This window comes from Gracilinanus agilis, chromosome X (assembly GCF_016433145.1).
Source record: "Gracilinanus agilis isolate LMUSP501 chromosome X, AgileGrace, whole genome shotgun sequence".
In the NCBI taxonomy this organism is placed as follows: Eukaryota; Metazoa; Chordata; class Mammalia; order Didelphimorphia; family Didelphidae; genus Gracilinanus; species Gracilinanus agilis.
The window spans coordinates 91,191-99,656 of record NC_058136.1 but is presented as its reverse complement, the minus strand read 5'-3'; the positions used below and the strand labels follow the sequence as shown (position 1 = coordinate 99,656).

The window sequence follows — 8,466 nt, the reverse complement described above, 5'->3', positions numbered from 1 at the left end:
TGTGTGTGTGTGTGTGTGTGTGTGTGTGTGTGTGTGTGTGTGTGTGTGTGTGTTGGGGTGGGAGGGTGAGGGGCTTCCTTTATCTAGGTATTTTCAATCACATGACTAGAGAGCTGGCATTATTCTTAAAAGCAAACAGGGATTTAACCACTGATTCCTCATCTGGCTATCACTTTAGAGATAAGCACACCAGATAGCCTGCAGAATTAGTCTAAATAAGCAACTTAGCCTTCAGACTGCCCCTCATCCACATGTGCTCCGTGTAACCTTGAGTTTTACTTCACGCCTTGCACAACAGAATTGAAACACATACTCTAAGAATGCTCTTCCAAGCCTTTCCCAGGATGAGTATTCGCCAAAGTTTGTTTGTATGGACAAAATCTAATGTTAAAGTTGTCCCAGGTAACTAAGGCTTCCAACCTTCACTAATTAGTACCATGGATGTCCCAGAAAACTCCAAAGAACACAGAACATCTGTCTTAGGAAAGTAAGTCTCTGGGGTCGGGTGGGGGGAGCGGAAGAACTTAAGGTCATGATGGAAAACTCATCTGATATGTTCTCACAGCTGCTCCTGAGGTCATTGGGAAGGGTTGCAGGAAAAAAAGAGTCATCCACGCTGTCAGTGAGACACATCCCAATCCTCTCGTGTTAATGGTATAACAGATGGTACCATCTGGTGGTTCAGTTCAGTTCAACAAACATTTGGCAAATGCCTGTGTAAAAGACACTGTGCAAGGTAGCATATAAAGGCTAAAGCAAAAAACAATACAACTCAGTCCCTGCCTTCAACAGGTTTATGTGTTGATAATGTGTAAATAGATAATTAGATATAAAGTTATTGGAAAAAGGAGAAATCACTAACCACTTGCCATAGGATGCGGAGAGATAGGAACTGAGCCTTAGGGAAACAAAGAATTCTAAGAAGGAGCGAGTGCATTAGAGGAATGAAGGATAACTTATGCGAATGTTCCAAGTCAGAAGATGGAATGTTGAATTTGGGGAATAGCTTCTAATCAAGTTTTACTGTGACTTAGAGTGTGTGAGGTATGGGATGTAAGGCTGGGAAGGTAGGTTGAAAACATTCTATGGGAAGCTTTAAATGTCAGGATGAATTTGTATATTATGCTGGAGGCAATAGAGAGCCAGGGAAACTTCTCAAGCAGGAGATATACAAATGAACCTTGGGAAGATTATTTTAGCTGTGTGGAAGCTAAAAAGGAGCTTCCTGTTTCAAGAAGCTAATTGCAATAGTTCAAGTGAGAGAAGTGATGAAAATCTGAATGAACATGTTAGCACTATGAGTAAAGAAAAGGGGGTAGGCGTGAGATGGGCTGTCAAGGTATAGAATAGGGCAAAACTTGACAACAGACTGGAAATGAAGGTTGAGGGAGAGTGAAGAAATAAGGATATTCCTGAGGTTGCAAACATGTGTGACTTTCAGAATGGTGGTACTCTGAAAAAACATAGGGAAGTTAGGAAAAGGAAGTGAATTTCATGGAAAGAGAATGAGTTTGCTGAGTTTCAGATGCTGATGAAACACTAAGGTGGAAATGTCCAACAGACCATTTGTTGGGACAGGACTGGAGCTCAGGAGAAATAGTAAGGCTTAACATATAGATTTGAGAATTATCTGGTGAGATTACCAAGAAAGAGAATAAAGTGAAAAGAGGGGCCAATGAGGGATACCCATTGTTAAGGCTTAAGAAATGGATGGGAAACCAGCAGACGAAGTAAAAAAGAAATGGTTAGATTGGTAGAAGGAGAACCAGGAGAAAATGTCCTGTGTCAAGGAACTCAAGAGGAAAAAATGTAGCCAGGACAGAGTGGTCAAAAGCTACAGACTTTAACTGACATGAAGGCTGAGAAAAGATCATCAGATTTAATAATTAAGAAATTGTTGGAAACTCTGGAGTAATTTCTACTAAGTGGTGAGTTTCTATATCTCTCTTACCTGTCATTCAGCCAGTCAACAATCATCTGGCTGATGATATATATAATATAGAATGATAGTGAAGGGATGGTGGAGCCAAATGAAGATTTAATATGTATGGGAGAGATTGGGCGTGTTTGTAGGCAGCAGAGGAGACAGACTGAATATAAGAATCAAGTTCTTAAAGCATAAAGGATGGGATGAGATCATGGTTGAAAAGAGAAGTTATCCTTTATAAAGATAAAGACCACAGATATTTAAGTAAAGGAGGAAGGCTAGGTGAAGACAATTCTTTAAAAGCCTAATCCTTGTCTCTGTCAAAAAAAAAAAAAAGACAAATTTAAAACACAGGTCTGGCAGAGTCATTCTCCTGTTAAAGAAGCTACGGTTTCTTCTTCTTGCCTCTTGGAGAAATACAAATTTCTATATCTGGCTTAAAAGAAAAACAAAAACCTTTACCTTCTGTCTTAATCAATGAGTGAGGCAGGCTAGACTGTTGGGGTTAAGTGGCTCGCATGCATGGTGCAAACAAGGGACTTTTCCATTTGATTTAGAGTGAGAACCTTCCATATAGATTGTCTCCTTTAGAATTTGAGCTCCTTGGCAGCAGAATTAGTCTTATTTTTCGGTATGTATTCTTAGCATTTAGTACAGTGTTTTGCACATGGTTGGCACTTAATATTTTTTTCATTCATGCATGCACTATATATTCTAATTAGAACGAATTTCATGTGGTGAAATTCTTAGGTTACTTCCTAGGGGAGCAACCTTGGGCAAGTCTGGATTTTGCTCATGCAAAGCATTCCAACTCTTGACTGTTTTTGCACAACCATCTCCTTCTCATGCCTGGAGTGCACTCCTTCATCTCTGCTCTTTCCTTCAAAGTTTAGTTCAAACATCACTTCCTATAGAAAGTCTGTCCTGATCCTACCAGTTGCTAGTGTCCTTTTTGAGGGGAAAATTGCTTCATAAAAATTTTGCATTTAACGTTTTATGGAATGCAAGCTCCTTGTGGGCAGGGTTCCTTTTAGTCCATTAATCAAATTTGCAATTTCAGGAGATCTGGTAACTCACAGGCCATATAAATATTCCTTTCCTTTTCTTTTTGTTATATTGATTTCTGGGACAAGATGGACACCAACTTTGAGTGACAAGACTGGCAGTTGAACACCTCAGAATGTACCCAAATGCCATGAGCCAGAGCAAAAAATCAGTTGGAGCCAACCCTATAAATACCCACCAGGCCCACACATGTGGCTCACTCTGGAGCAGAACTTGGGAGGTGGGAGGTCTCGAGGGAGGGTAGGTCTGTACCTGTACCTGTACCTGTACCTGCAAACCCACCTGTCTTACTGAGAGAGCTAGAGAACAATAACCATCATTGACAATAGAGCTGAGAGAGAACAGTGACACTGTCATCAAAGATCATCAATAGCCTTCCCTAATCTTTGGCTTGGCTCCGGTCAAGTCAGGCCAGGGTTAGTTTGAGGATGAAGAAACTCCAAATTTCTACTTGATTTAGCTTTCTCCAATAGTCTGATCATTAGCTTAGAGTATTAGCAAATAAGGTTCCCAAATCCTCCATCCTTTTCCCTTGTTCCTAACCCCATTAATTAGAATCAAATATAGTGTTTGTTATCAGGTACCTTTCCTGAGTGATCAATATATCTGAGCCCTTGGGAAGGGGAGATCCTTACGCAGTCAGATTTCACCATTATTCAAACAGTGCATCAATAGCCCTCATCAATAATTATTCCAACCCCTGATTGGGGAACCAGAGAGGTTAACTACACCCACAACCTCTCAGTGGCTCCCTGCCTGGGCAGCTGTTATAAGAGATAGCTGACAGGCTCAGTTGAGCAGGCCTGTCAGGAGAGGAGAGGCATAGCTTTTACCAGCAGCACCTACACAGAGGCCGTGGGTGAGAGTGTGCTCTCTCTCCCACCAAAATCCAGTCCACCTTCAAAGCCTCTAGCCTTCATAGCCTCTATTATTATTATCCATCCCTTCTTTATTTTTTATAAAACTTTTCTTTTCAGACATCTTACAATCAATACAAATATGAATTTCAAGGCAGAAGAGTGGTAAGGGCAAGGCAACTGGGGTTCAGTGACTTGCCTTGGGTCATATAGCTAGGAAGTACCTGAGGCCAGATTTGAACCCAGGTCCTCCTGACTCTAGGCCTGGTGTTCTATCCATTGAGCCATCTAGCTCTATCTTCAATAAGCATTTCTTCAGTTCATTAGGGCTTAATATATTTTTTCTTTTTTAAAGAAGGACTTTTTAATCACCATTTTTATTTTTAGGCAATTAGATAGCCCTACTGCAGGGTCTCAAGTCAGGAAGGCATGAGTTCAAATATGGCCTCAGACCCTTTAGCAGCTTTGAGATCTTGGGCAAATAATTTAACCTTTGTTTCTCTCAACTGTAAAATTGGGAAAATAGCACCCACCTGTTGTTATGAAGATCAAATGAGATAATAATTATAAAGCACTTAGCACAGTGATTAGCCTATAATAAGAAAGAGCTACTTAAATGTTAGCTATTATTATTTGTCCTATGAGATAGGCTAGAATTGCTTTTGATGACAAATATTTATTATTATGTGCCAGTCACTGTGCTAAGTGCTATAAAGATACACATAAGAGCAGAAACAGCCTATATCCTCAGGGAACTCAGGTTCTAAAGAAGAACACAACTGGGCACATACCAGATATACCCAAGTGGAGATGGAGGTGATTTTAGAGTGAAGGCATTAGTAGTAAGCATGTATGGAGAGGGAGAACCACAAAGATGGAAAGACAGAAGAACCTTGATAAGCTTCTTGCAGAAGGTAGAATTTCAGCCTTCTTCCTTCCTCCAGCTGGAGTTTTTTCAAACCCAATTTTTTGCCCACAAATCCCCCACTCACCAGCCTGGTCTATACCTACCTCATCCTGGCTCTTTCCCTTTTGGAAAACACTAAGAAAAATGTCCTTATATCTATTTTTACTAAAGCTCTGCTTGGAACAGACTCTGAACTCAGATTGCTCTTAGCCCTAATAATCAGGAAGTCAATATTTAAAAGAAGAATGGAAATCAGTGGGAGAAAGCCCTTGAACTGAAGGGACACACCAGACACATCACAGGTATTGACTGTATTCTCAACAGCTATCGAATTGTAATTTATGGTACAGATCATAATACTTGTGTCTGGAGTCAAAAAGATGACATCTGGAAATCAACCCTTGGTGAGCCTGAAGATTAATTGTATAGTCACGTTTGTGAAATGGTGTCATCTGGAGAATAAGTTTATTAAAGGTAGCAGAGTCAGCTGGTTTCTGTGCGCTGCTTTGAGTCTAGTGGCAAACACTAAAAAAAAGCCAATTCATTCTACTTCCTTAGTTTGAACTGACACCCCAACAATGTCTTTCTGGCTGCTGGATCTTGTTATTTCAAGGGCAGAGTTTTTTTCTGCCTGTATTAAAGAAGTTGATGAAAAGTCAGCCAGTGCTCCTTGGGGGAATCAAGTTGCCTTTTAGCCAAATGATATCAGAGTTTGGTAGTACTGGAAGTGGTGGTTGGAGCCACAGTTTTTCGGCCATTGGAATGATCATGGCTCACTTGGGTCAGCCATGATAGTGTTCTATCGGTTGCTGATGTCTTCAAAAACATGATGGTTTCAAAGCTGAAAAGAGAACTCCTCCCACTCTTTTGTTTCTGAAAATAGCATGGTGGTGTTGGCCATGACTGCTGCCCAATCCTGCTTAATTACAACACTTGTGGCTCCAAATTAGGCATTTCAGAACAGAGTATCAAAACAGAGAGCAACATCTTTGCCATGAAACACTACTGCAACATGAACAAGAGGGCCACAACTGAGGTTCACAACACTGCTACACACTATAGCAATATAGTATCACTCAAGTATCTGTTTCTGAAATGGACAAACAAGATTGCCACCAATTTCGCACCATTGGCATTGATGGAGCAATAAGAATTTGGAATTTCAACACTTTAGAGTCTTTCTTCAGTGCAAGAGATCATGCAAAGCTGCATTTCCATTCTCTGGCATGGAAGACACTTGACAACATGCAGCTCCAGTATTTGCATGAAGGTGGGAAAGACTTTACCACAAGTCAACATCGAGAAAATATTCCTTAGGAACAGCAAGGTGGTTCTGTGGATAGAGCACCAGACCTAGAGATGGTAGGTTTTGTGTTCAAATTTGACACTTCCTAGTTGTGTGACCCCAGTCACTTAACTCCAAGACTTAACGACAAGACACTTAACTCTAAGAAAGAAGAGTGGTAAGGGCTAGGCAATTCTAGGACAGAAGGAAGGGGCTGTTTGTTTGTTTGTTTTTTAATAAGGAAATAAAGTACCCCTTGTAGATGAAAAAACTCCCACAATTAGTGAATGTATTGGTTTTTAAAAAATCAGCAATGATGTCTTTTGAACCGGCTAATTTATTCTATAATTGACCAAAGTGGCTCTTTAAGTAGTTTGTTATGGGAAGTTCTCACACAAAATTAAGGCTGGATTTTATGTAAATTGCCTGCTAGAAAAAAATTTTAATACAGGAAAAAGTCTGAATGCAGATTGAAATACACCATTCCTTACTTTATTTCCTACATGAATTTTTCATTAGTGTAAGTGATTTGTGTCTTCTTTTACAACACGATGAACAAGAAAATATACTTTATATGATAATTTATGTATAACATATATTATCTACCTTCTTGGGAAGGGGTAAAGGGTGGAAGGAAAGAGAGAAAAATGAATGAAACAATTTTGGACATACTTAATGTGAGAAATTGTTTCTCTTGGATAAGTATATTTATTATCATTTATTACATATTTATAACAAATCATGTGTATTACAGCACTGCATATATTATAGTTATATAATATATTGCATATTATATATTTAAAATAAATTATAACTAGAAAAAGGAAAAAAGAGCTTTCCAACCATATATATATACATATATATATACACACAACTCCGCCAAGGACGGTCCCAAGCCCGGCTGAAAAAGGAGGAGGGTTGGGCGCGAGGCTAGCAACCTCACCCCGTAAAAATCTCACTTGCTAAAGAAACTGCAACCTCATTAAACCACCAAAACCAATGATCGCCTAGTCTGGAAGATTGCTCTCCAACAGAGTCCATGATGCGTGCTGGCAGAAGCCAACAAACTCCAGGTCTTTGTTGACGGGTGCCTGCGTCACATCTTGGACATTGGATGGCAGACCTGGCGGAGATATGCCGAGAACAAGACAGGGACCGTCGGAGTGACATGGGCCCAGTTGGGGGAAGTTGCCCAGAACAGAGTCCGTTGGCGTGAGATGGTTGCGGCCCTATGCTCTTCTGGGAGTCAATAGGAATAATAAAAAATAAATAATAAAATATACACACATAATTTAAATATTACACAAAATAAATAAAAAATATAATGCCTCACAAACTAAAATACAGGAAAAAAAGGCGAGAATTTAGCTAAATCTTGAAGGAAGCCAAGATAGCTAGCAGGTGGAGGTAAGGAGTAAATTTATGAATGAGGTAGTTAAAGTAGATTAAAGATTGGCTAGAGAGCATGCCAAACGCAATATGGTGACCGAGACAGAATTAAGAACTCATTGTCTTTGGAATCTCTGACTTTTGCTGAGAAACTGGCTTGTAGAAATTGGACAGGCAGCTTGTAAAACAGAAAGCAGCTTTCTAGCTCAAGCTGTTGGGGCTCATTTTAAACTTAATTTCTTCCACTCAGTTCTACTTTTAAGAGGATGAATAGAACCGGCAGAGAGGGGGATAAAGGCCCAAAACACATAGAGTACATAGCCTATGAGGATCTTTATAAAGCAAATTTACTCATAGACAATGTGTTGTACAAAGACTGACCTTTACAGGGACCCTCAAAGACATATATATTGCCATGTATTGACCAAATCCTAAGACCACATGCCAAAGAGATGCTGCTGTTATTCAAGCATTTTTAAAAAAAGTCAGTTGTGTCTGATTCTTTATAACCCCATTTAGAGTTTTCTTGGCAAGGATTCTACAGTGGTTTGCCATTTCATTCTCTAGTTCATTTTACAGATGAAGAAACTGAGGAAAACAGGGTTATGACTTGCTCAAATAAGTCAAGCTAATAACTGTCTGAAGTCAGATTTGAAGTCAGGAAATTGAGTCTTCCCTACTTCAGGCACAGCACTCTATCCACTGTGCCACCTAGCTGCACCACTATGGAGATGTACTATAGCTTATGAAGTCAAAGCTGGTTTCTAACATCCTATCAACCCCTTATAGTATCAAAAAATGTGGGTAACCCTACTATCTACTTATGGGTGTGCTGTAAATACCAGAAGTATTTGTCTGAACTTAAGAGGTATAAAAATGTCAGGCCATAAGTAATAGTTGCATTTTGGGGTTAAGCCCCCCCCCAAAATGTGACTTTCAAAGTCCCCCCAAAAATGTGACTTTCATCAAGATAGAAACTTAATATAAGTATGTGGAGAGACAGTCTTGAAGCCTGGAAGCCTTGTATTCAAATCTT

General features: G+C 39.7%; 1 pseudogene; it reads left to right on the top strand.

Annotated features, from left to right (window-relative positions):
* The first annotated feature begins 437 nt into the window (after positions 1 to 437).
* LOC123253441 lies at positions 438 to 6,073 on the top strand (annotated as a pseudogene).
* The last annotated feature ends 2,393 nt before the right edge of the window (positions 6,074 to 8,466 follow it).